Raw genomic sequence first — 13,819 nt, forward strand, 5'->3', positions numbered from 1 at the left:
GGTACGGGTAATAAGGCGACGAGTTAAAACTTTAAAACAATCCTTAGCACTATTACTCCAAAGTCCAAGTGTTTCGAATATAAACGGAAAAAAACTAAAAAAAAAATTAAAATATATTACGATAGCAATACATATATATAAACAAATTATAGTATCACTATTTTAATGTTAAAGTGATCATTTATGTTATTAATAAAAACCCATATCTCTCTAACACGCTGTACAATGATAACTGAACGTAGCCGTAAGCCCAAACCGCGCGATCAAATTTGCCGCGTCACCGCGCGCGGGTTGTGCTTTTAGCTGCGACTGTCTGCGTGTGTACTAACACATGTTTGAAAACAAACGTGTAATTAAAAAAATACATTCATGTGTATCATGTGTGTTGATTGTTTATATGTACTAATATACATAAATAATGAGTAGAATTTCTATGATGTTATTTATGTTGATATTGAAAAGCTGTGGAATTAGGTAAGATAGGATTTTATCCTAATAACAAGTATATTTCTTTAATTACGTTAATTTCATAAAAATATCTTTCAACAGATATATTGCTAGAAATTTCTATACTAATAAATATAAAATAAGCAAGCGAAAACTACTGAACCATAAGATGCAGCGTGTTTCGAAAAAGGTTTTAGTATATCATATGTTGGTGATTACTTATCGTGTAAGAAAATATGGACAGACAGAAGTCGTTATTCCTAAATATAAATGCAGAAATAATATAAAATAGAACCCAAATTTCACACACACACGATTGTGGATAAAAATTTAACGATAATTACTTTCAAAGATGTGTTTTATTTTTATAATATTACTGCTTGTTTGTATTTTTTTTTCTTTTTATTACTAAATTATATAATAATAATATATTAAAAAAAAACACGAATTGCTGAAGATGTTGCTAACAACAAAACACCAGAAAGATTAGGAACAATTTTTGCCAATAAACATATTTTTATACTTTGAAGATATCGGAAAATCGGAAAATTTCATATAATGTAACGATTATTTCAACACGTGCACTTGTTTGGCAGATCGCAAGATCGAACAATGTCTGATTGGTCAACTAGTAATAATATAAATTCTAATGATATTAATCACTTAACTTTTTTTTATATCACTAGGTTGGCAAACAAGATTACCGTAGCTTATAGACGCCTGCAACACCAGAAGCATCGCAGGTGCATTGCCGACCCAATCCACAATCCGCCCCCAGGAACTCTGGTCACCTTACTCACCAACAGGAACACAATACTGCTTGAAAAGAAGTATTATTTAGCTGTGGTCTTCTGTAAGGTCGAGGTACTACCCCAGTCGGGCTGCTCCATATTTTGAGCAGGAAATTCCTGCTGTGCCCTACTTCAGTTAACTTGTTTCCTTTGTGTTCTTTCTTAAAAACGCATGGTCATTTCCCCGATTCTTCGCCACTATTCCCGCCTGAACTCACGTTATTAATGATTCATAAAGAGACCAAGACATACAAAGAGTTTGATAAAATTTATACCGATCTCTCGATATAAATTTCATTTCAGTGATTGTCAAGACGGGTCTCCTGAGCAAACGGAGAGAATCCGAATTAACATATATATTAATTGAATATATTGTCTCGCGACTTGTTTGAAAATGCAAATATTTCTTCCCTAACTTCGTTTTATCTACATTGAGATTGTTTGAAATTGTATAAAGTTGTTATACAGCTAAGTTTTACTTTATGTTCAAAATGTGATATATTGTTGCGAGCTTATACAGAGTTTTTATAACTTTTACTTTGGTCCTACACACGTTCTCCTTAAATAGCATACAAGCCTAGCTAGACGAGTCGCGAGCAGATATTGATTGGTAGCTGTTCAGTTATGAAGTTTATCATAAAATATTTGATCCATCACGATTCAGACTGTGGAGGAGAAGTTTCGGAGCTTAATCCACCTCGCTGCACAACTGCGGGTCGGTGGATATATTCCCTACTATGAGTAATGATTGCAATCAGGTTTTTATGGTTATAACAGGAACCGATAATTTAACGTGCTTTCCAAGATACGATTGGAACTCACATGGACAGACATCTAGACCTGAAAAAATATTTGCACAAATAGAAATATCCATTCAGGTCATGGGGATGCTAAACAGGAGGAAATTTTGGAAAATCTTGACGTCAATGTCCATTGGTGTAAGAAGATGGTAGCTAACGCTTCGCAAAGCTTCTTCTAAAATATTTATTTCTTTATCTTTGACTTTCACTCTTTTTGGCCGTTTAGTCATGACGTTTTTTTTATTATTGGAAATCGCAAAGCTTGAAACAAATTTTCAGTTTTAAAATTTAGACTAAATTTATCTAAACTCTAGAATCTAGATCTCCATACTCTATCCATTGTGCTATCTTATCTAATGAAAGTAATCTTACGAAAAAAAGTATTCATTGCAAGGTCTTTAACTACTACTATACCTTATCAATCTAAGGTTTATTGATTGAATTATATCGCTCCATTTTCGATATAAACATCTTCATTAGTGTTATATATAAATAAACCGAAATTAATCAGCGATTACTAATAATGACTTCGACACACATTAATATATATAATACTAGCTGTATCCTGCGCGCGTTGCTACGCTTTTTTTGGTCGTACCAATTCAGAAACTTTTGTGGGCTCATGCAGAACACTTTGCTGAAGATCATGACATGATCAAATGCTTAGTTTACGATTCTATAAAGGACATACAGACAAACATTCATTGTTATATATATAGAGTATAGACTAGCGAACTATGTCCGTCCATGTTGCGATAAGTACCACATATCAAAGCTTTCCTGAAACACCCTGGATTTTTTAAAATAGTTTTCGCAGTATCACTGAACGAAAAATTGGCTCTCCGTTTATTACTATAGAATATGATAACACGCTTTTGGCTATTCTATTTTTTTCTTTAATTATAATAGCTTATGTCGTTTAGAACGTAACATTCTACTGAATAAAAAATTTTAAAAATCGGTTCAGCAATTTCTACATTTATCCATTATAGGTAAAAAAGTGTGTGTCAGCTCCAACGCACGACCGGAGTTTACTCCTTCAGACTGACTGTCTAAATAGGCACTAAAAAGGGTTGCTAGGCTAAGAAAAAGATTAATATCATATCAAATGGTAAGTAAACGAATCAAATAACGCCATCTGTCTATCCAAGACGGCGTTATTAGAAACCGTCGTCACACCATCAATCGGAACCTCATTAGTGCCGATAGATGGCATTACGAGAAACGTAACGAGGTCATAATCTTATATGAAAAACGATTCTTAAGGGGTAAACTCCAAATAATCTTTTTCCTTAATAAGTTTTAAAACAGACAAAAATTAGAAATAAATGTTTTTCAATTATAATAAAACATAAAATGTTTTACTAATTTATTTGACAAACAAAAGACAAACGATTGCCGTGTCGTTCACGAAAGAAAAATAATTAAATTAGTCATTAAAACAAAATAAATAATTATTTTATTTGAATAGCAAATTAGAACGTGTCGTAACCGCTTACCGGGTATCTTCACCGGCTGAAGGATAAAGACTTTGAATTTAGAAGCGTCCCGGTTATTTTTCCGCTTGACGGGACTTTATTTAATTACTACCCGGTCCCGCCGGAACGCGGTACGAGCTGTCTTTAAGGCGGTTTTATACTTTAGATGTTTACATTCTTATGATTACGTGAAATGTTAATAATCAAAAATGATTTTTGTTAAATATTTTTAATTGGATATTTTTATTACACGGCCCCTGGGAGCCTTCAGGATCAAAGTGGCTTTGTACTAAAATATTAATTTTATTAATGTGATTAAAAATGAAATTATTAAATAAGTATATATTGACGTGGGTTACATATGAATTAGTACTCCTAACCTTTAATGGTTTTTTTCAAATTGATATTAGGTGCAATTAGCTTTGAATTTAGCAAAATAGAAAAACATATTTTAAAATCATTTCAAAATTAAAGATTTTAAAAACACATATTACACAAACCTTTTATTTAGAAGATTAGAATAGAGAAGATTTTTTTAAACAACTATGTCATAAACAAGCACACGGCTCACCTGATGGTAAGCGATTACCAAAGCTTACAGACATTTGCAACACAAGAAGCATCGCAAGCGCGTTGCAAGCAGTATTATTTAGCTTTGATCTTCTGTAAGGTATTATACCAGTCAGGCTGCTCCATATTTTTAAGTAGGAAATATTCTGCTGTGCTACCTCACTACCTCAGCAATGTACTAGCGGCGGCCTCATCGTTAAATCAGAGATGTTTTTGAGTACAGTCCTTAGGTTAGTAAAAGAAATGGGTACACAAAATGTATAGAAAATGGTATATCTAAAGATACCTTATTACATTATACATTAGGTGCTAATCTAAATTCGAATTCCTTAAACGTAGTATTTATCTGATAATTTTAATTTTAATTAAAAATATTCCGATATAATAAAAATGCCATTACGTGAACCGAAAAGCAAATTCCCAACGAAATATTTAAACATTATCCGTATAATAAGCTTAAGAGTTTATTTCTATTTAATAAGCGTTGATATTAATTTGTCCCCGTCCCTACTTTGGAAAACCTTGAAACTCTACAGAAGTTAGTTGCAAATCCATCATGAGTTAGTAAAAGTTAATTTAATTTAATTACATTTTGTATCGTACTTACGACGGCTTATGCTTTGATTAACTTATTCAGGCAGGAAAGTTGAATAATTAGATGATAATGTCAGGACACAAATACTTGATCGGAGAAGACTTATAAGTTGACGTATGAATAAAATTATGATGACTAAGCTATGACATATGGCCATGTTATGATCAAAGAAGACTACTAATAAAGAAGAATATTATGAACTAGCGACCCGCCCCGGCTTCGCACGGGTGCAATGCTGATACTAAATATACTACAGAATGTCTTTATTTATAGTGTGAAGCTAGCTTATGACATGGTTATTAACATAATAACAACAACATTCAAATATGCGTCGTTAGATTACACGTTGTTACATAATGCGTTGAAGAAATAAAGGTTCACTGCTCGTTCCCCGTAGGTGATAGCGTGATAATATGTAGCCTATATGTTGACCCGACTTCTTAATAATATTCGTGCCAAATTTGAAGTAAATCAATGCAGTACTTTTTGAGTTTATCCCGGACATACATACAGACAAACAGACAAAAATTATAAAAACTATATTTTTGGCTTCGTTATCGAATGTAGATCACACCCTAAGTATTCTTTAAAAAAATATTCAATGTAAAGTTTTGACTTTCCTACCATTTCATTATATATATAGATATGAGTAGATATATGGAAAGAGGTATAGTAACATAGCAATAGAATAAACATTATTATTTTTCACTATATCTGGTCAGTTGTTTATAGTAATAATAATAAAGGAACAGCATCAGTTACAGTGCTGTAATAAGGCGTAAACAAACATCGGGCAGTCGTTAAATAAATGCAGTGTCAAATGATAATGTTAATCCGTCGCGTCGTGTGCTGTGCTGTTCCGTCCCACGGGGATCTGTGTAGGCGCAGACGAGCGGAAACAACGCTGTTAGATATTTTTGTTTTCTTTAAATATTCGTTTTTTTTAAATATTTTTAGGGTACAATGAGTGCAATACAATGCACTAAAAGAGTTCACAACTGTTTTCAATTTTTCTAAGTAAACAAATTAGTAATTTACAAAGTAACTAGTATAGCGTGCAGCTTGTAAAAATCCTGCGTTTCCGACACAAATATTATGTCAGTCTGCAAGCACAATACAGCATAAAGTTTCCAATCCAAGAATAAATATTTTGAATTTTCACAGCTGCTAATATACAGCTCACCTAAACCAGTCTGAGACCATAGGGCCAATCTTTTGTGGTTGTTTAGTTGATAAGTACATTTTATCAATTTGATATCTTAATTTGAATTCAGGTAATAAAAAGCGAATAATTGAACAATAATTCATATGTGTATTGCAACTTAATTACCAAACATAATTTATGTAAAAATACATTATCATCACTTTAGCCTACCTGCTGGACATAGGCCAAGTTCGCGCCCGACCTTATGGTGCGAACTCATGTGTTAGTCACTACGCTGGGCAGGTGGGTTGGTGACTGCAATTAAAAATACATATCATTAATTGATTCATTAAGTAATGAAACAAAAGCGTTAAGAAATCGCTTGTCTGCGGCACATAAATCAAAGGAATGCGTGCAAAAAGGGGTGCGAAATGACACGTGTCACGCCCCCTGATTGGACACATCGCCTCGAACCCTAACAGCGCAATTACTGCGTATAAGCTGATTTTGTACGAATGCACGAATACTGCTTGTTACACCCGTGATTGTTCGGAATAGGCTTTATGTAAAACATTTTGATGTTCCCCTGTTCGCGTACAATGACTGACGGCAAGCTCTCAATTATTATGGAATTTGACTTAATTTCACTTTCTTGTCTTAATTTTTCTTAATTGAAATGTTAATTATAAAAAGATTGTTTATATTTCATCACTTCAGCCTATTGCAGTCTACTGCTGTAGCTGCCTCCACAAGTTCGCGTCAAAAATGGCTTGAACTCATGTTTTTGCCCATATCCACCACCCTGGGCAGGCGGGGATAATTTATATTTAAGTAACCTCAATAATAGAAAGAATAAAGATTAGATTTTAGGGACTAAAGTTTATTATTATTATATTTAAGTAATTTTGTGTACGTTATTCATCGTCCTCCCTCATATCCTTCCCTTCGTTATCAATCTTTGATTGTTCAACAATTGTTATAATAGTTTTCTTTTTGACCTTTAATTTTTCTTTCAAACTCAAGGATAGAATGGATCTTCTCTCTTCGTATGCTTCGATCCTATATTTATTTGCGTGTATTTCACGTGACATCTTGTATATTGTATTGGTTTTTCTTCGATTTTTCTGATTCATTTTAATCTTTTAAAAGTTCATTTACAAAGAACATTTTTTTTAATTAAATTAATCTAATTAATATCACCAGTTTGGAATGTAGATTCTCTAGAGAAAAACTGGTTAAAGCTAGCTACCAAGCCCACGCGTCTTTATCATTTATTATTCCAACCATTCATACATCAGCCTTTAGGCCAAGAGTCTACTACTGGACATAGGTCTCTTCTAATATTCGCCATTCCGGTCCTGCGCCCTCTGAATCCAGCGGCTACCCGCTGTCTTCTTCAGGTCATCAGTCCACCTGATTGAATGGCGGCCTGTACTTATTTTACCGAAACGTGTATCGAGGTTTACAACTCATTTATAAGATTTTAATGTCTACAGTGTGATTTCGTTAATTCTCCGAAGTCCACCACCTAACTATTTCAAAAATTAGCTTTTTATACTTAGGGGTATCGAACTTAGTTTTTTAACCGACTTCCAAAAAAGGAGGAGGTTCTCAATTCAACTGTATTTTTTTTTTATGTTTGTTACATCAGAACTTTTTACCGGGTAGACCGATTTCGACAAATTTTGTTTTAATCGAAAGGTGGTGTGTGCCAAATGGTCCCATTTAAATTTATTTGAAATCTAACAACTACTTTTCGAGTTATATCTAATAATGCGTTTTTACTTGACGCTTTTTTCGTCGACCTACGTTGTATTATACCGCATAACCTTCTACTGGATGTACCGATTTTGATAATTCTTTTTTTGTTGGCAAGGGGATATCCCTAGTTTGGTACCATGATAAGGAAACCAGGATCTGATGATGGGATCCCAGAGAAATCGAAGGAAACTCTCGAAAATTTGCAACTTTTTACTGGGTGTACCGATTTTGATAATTTTTAATTTAATCAAAAGCTGATGTTTATCATGTGGTTACATATAAATTTTATCGAGATCTGATAACTACTTTTTGAGTAATCTTTGATAACGCGTAGCTACTTGTTGTATTACTCTTCGATGTAATTGAAGTCGGTTTTTTTTTTTCGTTTGCGAGCAAACACAATTATTTTGTGTATTTCTTTCTAAATTTTGTATTCGGTTATTTTAAAATTAATTAAATAGTTTGTACAATATGTCTTAAAATAATTAAATAATTGTTAAATAATTGTTCATATAAAAGATACATCGTTCTGCGCTGCTTACCTCCTAAGTCTTCTATCAATCTTGTTTAATAAAATCTTGGATAAAGATATACAAATGAACCAGTTGACTTTATATATTATAGTAAATAATCTTACAGTACAGTAAAATATTGATGTTTCGTAAATTATTTTTCCGCCGGTACGTCTGGAATTGTCACGTGTAGTTTAACCCTCATAATAAGGGACCGTGTCAACACAGCCGGGCCCTTAGACCTATTGATAAACCCTTTCAATGCCCGACAATGACGGTTCGTTATTATAGTTTTGTGTGACTTACCTTTTGAAGCTTAGTATTTTTTTCTTAGATTTTCAATGGAAATAATATGGCAGTTAGGGGTCATTGCTATCTTTAAGTCACGTTATTTTCTCAGTCCGCGCTTCAATACTAGTCTTAAATAGCTAGTATATCCGTTTATTTTTATAGATTACTAGCTGACCCCGCAAACATTGTTTTGCCATATATTATTCCCCTTATTCCCCCGTATAACTAAGAGGTATGAAAAATATATATTGGCCGATTCTCAGACCTACCCGATATATGCACACGAAATTTTATAAAAATTGGCAAAAATTGGTAAAAATATTTAACAACAAAATATCAATTGACATTTGCTGCTCGTATCAGTAAATGCTGTTATAATAATAAAAAGGACTGTGCTTAGACTACACGACTGAAGTAAACTTTATATCTTCACTAACCTTATATCTTCCTCTCAACTTCCGTTCGTCTCACTCGATCACACTTTTCGTAACGCTCCCATCATGCATTCACCAGCTTACTCCCCAAGTCAAGCGTGCGTAAAGACGTTTTACTTCAATTATATGTATATTTGCTACAGCTAAAATCGTTGTAAACTGTCACTCCCAATGTCACTGAGCATCTGCGACAGTTGTTTCTCTATTCACTCCCCATATTATTTCATACCGCACGCATTATATGGTATCTTAAGGAGTGAACTCCTAAAAGCGAGCGACAAATAAAGCAAGTTCATAAAAATTCTTTAAATAAAACCGTCGAACCTTCTAAATAGAGGAAAGGGTCACGAATTTCATTAGCAGCATTTAAAAGGGCCCTCCCTGGGGACGTCGTATTTCGCCGGCCGCCATTGTGTGTCGATTCTATTAAATTTTAAGACCTACACGTTTAGATACATATTTGTGTAAAGCCTAAAGAAATATTGACAATGTCAAGTAAATTTTTAAACATCTATATTTCAAAAATGTGTACCTTGAATGACTGTGTGCTGTATTATAAGGTTATATAAATGTCAAAGACAATCTAAAACACTATATCGACACGGCGTTTACTGTTTTAAGTCTTAGTTATACAGCTGAATCAATACGATGAATAACATATGAATAAATTTAAAATAATAATATAGCTTTCTGTTCCGCAGGTTGCGGGTTCGATTCCCGCCTGAGTCTGGGTGTAATATTGGTATTTATTTATTTGTATATTTATTATTTCTATATATAATTATCTAAAAACATGTATATATATATATATATCGACTCGAATTGATTACCCTCCTCCTTTTTGGAAGTCGGTTAAAAAGCGCCTAAAATTCAACTTTTTCGTAATACATTCTTTATAAAAATTGTGTTTTACGTGTTTTATTGTTTTACCGTACGTAAAAATAAAAATAAAAAAAAAAATTGTACACGTTTAACCGCCATAACTTACACTATCTCAATGTCAACTGTTTGTTTTTCAGTTGTCAAATGTTTGTTACTTATTTAAATAGATCGGCCGTTGTCGAAGTTCGAAAATAATTAATTTAAATTATAAATTTGAACTAAATTATTAAGGTTCTGTTGTCAAAGACTATACTTCTGTAATAATAAACAAAAGAGTATGAATACGTGTGTGTATCAAAAACATAGTAGTGCATGTAAAATTTTTTTTATTGATGTACTTTTTATGCATAATTTAAAAAAAAATAGCATTCTGCACTCTTCTATAGAGACTATAAGTGTGGGAAATTTTATCCTACGTTCGCGCAATTTTCTTAAAGAGGCGTACAAAGTTTTTGCTTCACGTATTAATATATAGATTTTAAAAAATCTAGTAATACAACTCCTTAGGCTGTCGGTCACTAGATTGGAGCTCAGCCTCTCTGCCGTCTTTATTATAGTTTGCAATGTTTTTATTTTCTCGTTTTCGTAATCTATCAATTTATCAAAATGCATTGATTGACAGATTCGTTACTACTTAAATCGGATAATCCACATATCGTTAATTGAATCTTAATACAATGAGGGAGTAACAAAAACTAAAGCCGGTAGCTTGTTATTGTGTTACTTTTATTTCTCTGTGTGTGTAAGCTTGTATTGTGCGCGCGCGTTGATATTCTGTTTTTTTTTTTTGTTTATTGTTTTGCAGTAAGCCTGTGAGCTTTTTCTAAATAAATATAGGATCAATGCATTTATTTTTAATAATGGTTGATTTTTTTTGTATTAAAAAAGTTATTTTATCTATATCATATTTTGTTCCAAATTATTTAAAAGTATTTGCTGCTATACCAGTTCACTTTTATACTTATCAATGTTATGCTAATCGTATTTTTATATATGTTTTTTGAAAATATGAAATTTGAATTATTGTACTAAAAAGTATTTATTATATAAAAGGTTGCATCCATAATTACGGTCAGCATCCGAATGTATTTGTAGAAATTTTCCCAGTAACAGTAGTAATTTAAAAATACACAGTAACGGAAATAAAAACTACATTTTTTTATCGTTCGCTTGGCTATAACTTCATCAAAACGATACAAAGCAAAAATGTCCCGCACGATCGACTCAACGCCTTCACAAAAAGGGACACACGCTTTCCACGCGAGCGCGCCTCGACAATAGCCAATTTGACACTAAGTGAAAAAAACTAAAATGGCCGACAATTAGTCCGTTCAACGTTCAGGAAGCAAGTGTTTAAATTTCCATTAGCCTTTGAATCGTGCTAAAGTTGGTAATTGGTGTCGACCAAAGCTTTTTTCGTTTTAAATTATTCGATTTCAGCCCTTTCTTCTCGAAGACAATTCGTAGCGATTAATGATAGATTAAAAATGCGAAAACGTCTTTTTTGTTCGCGGCCTTTGTTATTAAAAGTAGGTATTACAAAAAATGTGAAATCTAAAACTAAATGTCAATGTTTTTTTGGTCAATTAAGTTTTTCGTTTTCGACGCTGACAGTCACAGAACAAATGTGACGTCACATGTCAAATTAGTAACGGTTGCGTAGGTCAATTTCGCTTTTTTAAATTTCAAATGCCGGATGATTGGCGGTTGGTATCTAGTGCTCTCGTCTGGAAACGGATGCATTGGCCAATAAGGGAATGTTTCGGTTAGTCAATTTTGTTGTCTATTAATAAAAAAATATGTTTCCAGATTATCGGGTAATTGTTATCAGCAGATAAAGAAGACATATTTTAGACAATACAAATGCAAATAAAAGTATTAAGAGCAAGTAGCTGTGAAATATTATCACAGGCGTTTTGGTTTAGATTTATTATAGCCTCTATCGATGATAGCTTAACGTAGTGATCACAGTAGTGGCTACCTACGGCAGAATTATTTTATGTGATATTTTTTTAAATAATTTTGCAAATTTTTTACATATTTATTAGTTATTCATATAGGAAAAAATATCGAAATGGATATTTAAATCAATTCTTAGGATCTATGTAATAATATGCTTTGAAATCACTTTCAATATTATATTCACGATACAAATGTGTAACTTCGTAGCGGTCTCTTTATTCGATAGTAAATCTTAGTTTCATGCAAATTTATTTGTTGGCAAAAAAAAAAACTTCCGGCCAGACTGCGGTGCACGCAAAATGGAAAACTTTGCCTTCTTTAGCAATATTGCAATATGTTTACGAGATGAGAACTATGATAGACAGACGTGACACATGTGCTATTTTCTGTAAATAAATATATAGTAAACTAGCTTTCCACTTAAGTCACACACCAACCCGCTGTAGAGTAGCGTAGTGGATTAAGCTCCGATCCTTCTCCTACTACAGACTTAGTAAGAGGCCTATGCTCAGCAGTGAGATGTTACTGGCTGAATCGTGATGTTGTAATCTTCTGTATTACTTACACTGCAATGGCGTTTTTATTATCTGTGGTTATAGAACATTCACAACATTCATACAGACGGCTAGTGTTGTTTTAATTGTAGTAGTAAATTAGTAGTGTAATCACTAGGTCAACAAACAGGCGTATGGTTCACCTGATGTTAAGCAATTACCGTAGGTTATAGACGCCTGCAACACCACGCTTCAGTCTGTAATATCCCACTACTGGGCATAGGCCTCTTTTCCCATGTAGGAGAAGGATCAGAGCTTAATCCACCACGCTGCTCCAATGCCGGTTGGCGGATATATTTCCAATAAAATATAAGTACACGGTAAATAATACACACATACATATATACATAATAATACACACATACATATATACCAGTAGCATTATTATTTAGCTGTGATCTTCTGTAAGGTCGAGGTACTTCTTTAGTCAGGCTGCTCCAGATTCTATGCAGAATATTTCCTTCTATGCTATGTGTGTGTATATTGTGTCAGATATCAGGATCGATATCAGATATTAAAGTAATATTTACCACTTCCTATTATTATTTATAGTCTATGATGTATACTTTTCAAAAGAAAAGAGTTTGAGGTATGCCGGTGGGTTCAACGTAATTTAATTTCATGAGTGGCCTACCGCTACGCAGAATCGTAATAAGCAAACTTTCAAACTTTGATAGGATCCAGTGATTGCTGGTTTAATAAATTTTAATAGTCTCGATCTAGCTAAGGATCCTGTATTTATAATTAGTGTTATGGAATATTCACTAACTCACTCACTTACTTTGTATGTTAACTCCATTAACATCTACACATTCAATATTTTTTGTAAAAAAAAGAAGTTTTCAAATTCAATTGTTGCGTCTTTGAAAAAAAAATTGGCTAAAAATGAAATATAAATTCCAATTACATAATAAATATTTTAACTGATTAGTTTTTAAATCGATAGGTTACATTAAATAAATATGTACAAGTACACCGAAAGATTTAGAAAAAAGTTATTAAAATGATTATATAGTTTGTATATGACTTATGTACGACCAAGGCATTCAAGCCATTCATACCCCACCGAAATGAAATATGCATAATTTTTTTTTAAATTGATAAAAAAGATATAAGAACTTATTTGTATACAATCTCTTCTCGATTTGTCACTTTATTTTATTTGTATTATTCGTCAATTTAGTAACGCACTTTCTACGATCTATTTTTCAAAAGTCAATTTATTATAATTTCGAAGGAACAAAAATCCGAGTTAGATGAGCGAATGAGCAACGCAGTCTTAGGGTTAGGGTAAGTACCCTTTTAGTAGGGAATTCTAAAAGGGATAAAACAAATGTAGCGGATGTAGCTCGTTTCAGGGCGTGTCCGATTCTGTCCGATTCTGTCCAGCGAGTCAATTAGCTACTGCGCGTCCTGCAACGAGATGTCAAACTTTTTGCAATACCTACCTGGTTTTCAAAATAACAGTTATGGTGACGATACACTGTCTAACAAAGTAAAATTATAATAAAGAAAAATCAAGAAATTAATGTTAAATTACTTGTTTGATTTCTATAATATAATATGTATTTTATTCAAATACAACAATGACCGTTTCG

The 13,819-nt window shown here is 32.8% G+C and overlaps 1 long non-coding RNA gene across 1 annotated transcript; it reads left to right on the plus strand.

The window, feature by feature from the left end:
* The first annotated feature begins 614 nt into the window (after nt 1-614).
* Nucleotides 615-12,813, plus strand: LOC123669977. Its single transcript, XR_006745838.1, has 3 exons — nt 615-700; nt 10,213-10,215; nt 12,803-12,813. It is a non-coding gene; the product is annotated as an uncharacterized LOC123669977 (long non-coding RNA).
* Nucleotides 12,814-13,819: the final 1,006 nt, after the last annotated feature.

Source organism: Melitaea cinxia, chromosome 4 (genome assembly GCF_905220565.1).
Source record: "Melitaea cinxia chromosome 4, ilMelCinx1.1, whole genome shotgun sequence".
Taxonomy (NCBI): Eukaryota; Metazoa; Arthropoda; class Insecta; order Lepidoptera; family Nymphalidae; genus Melitaea; species Melitaea cinxia.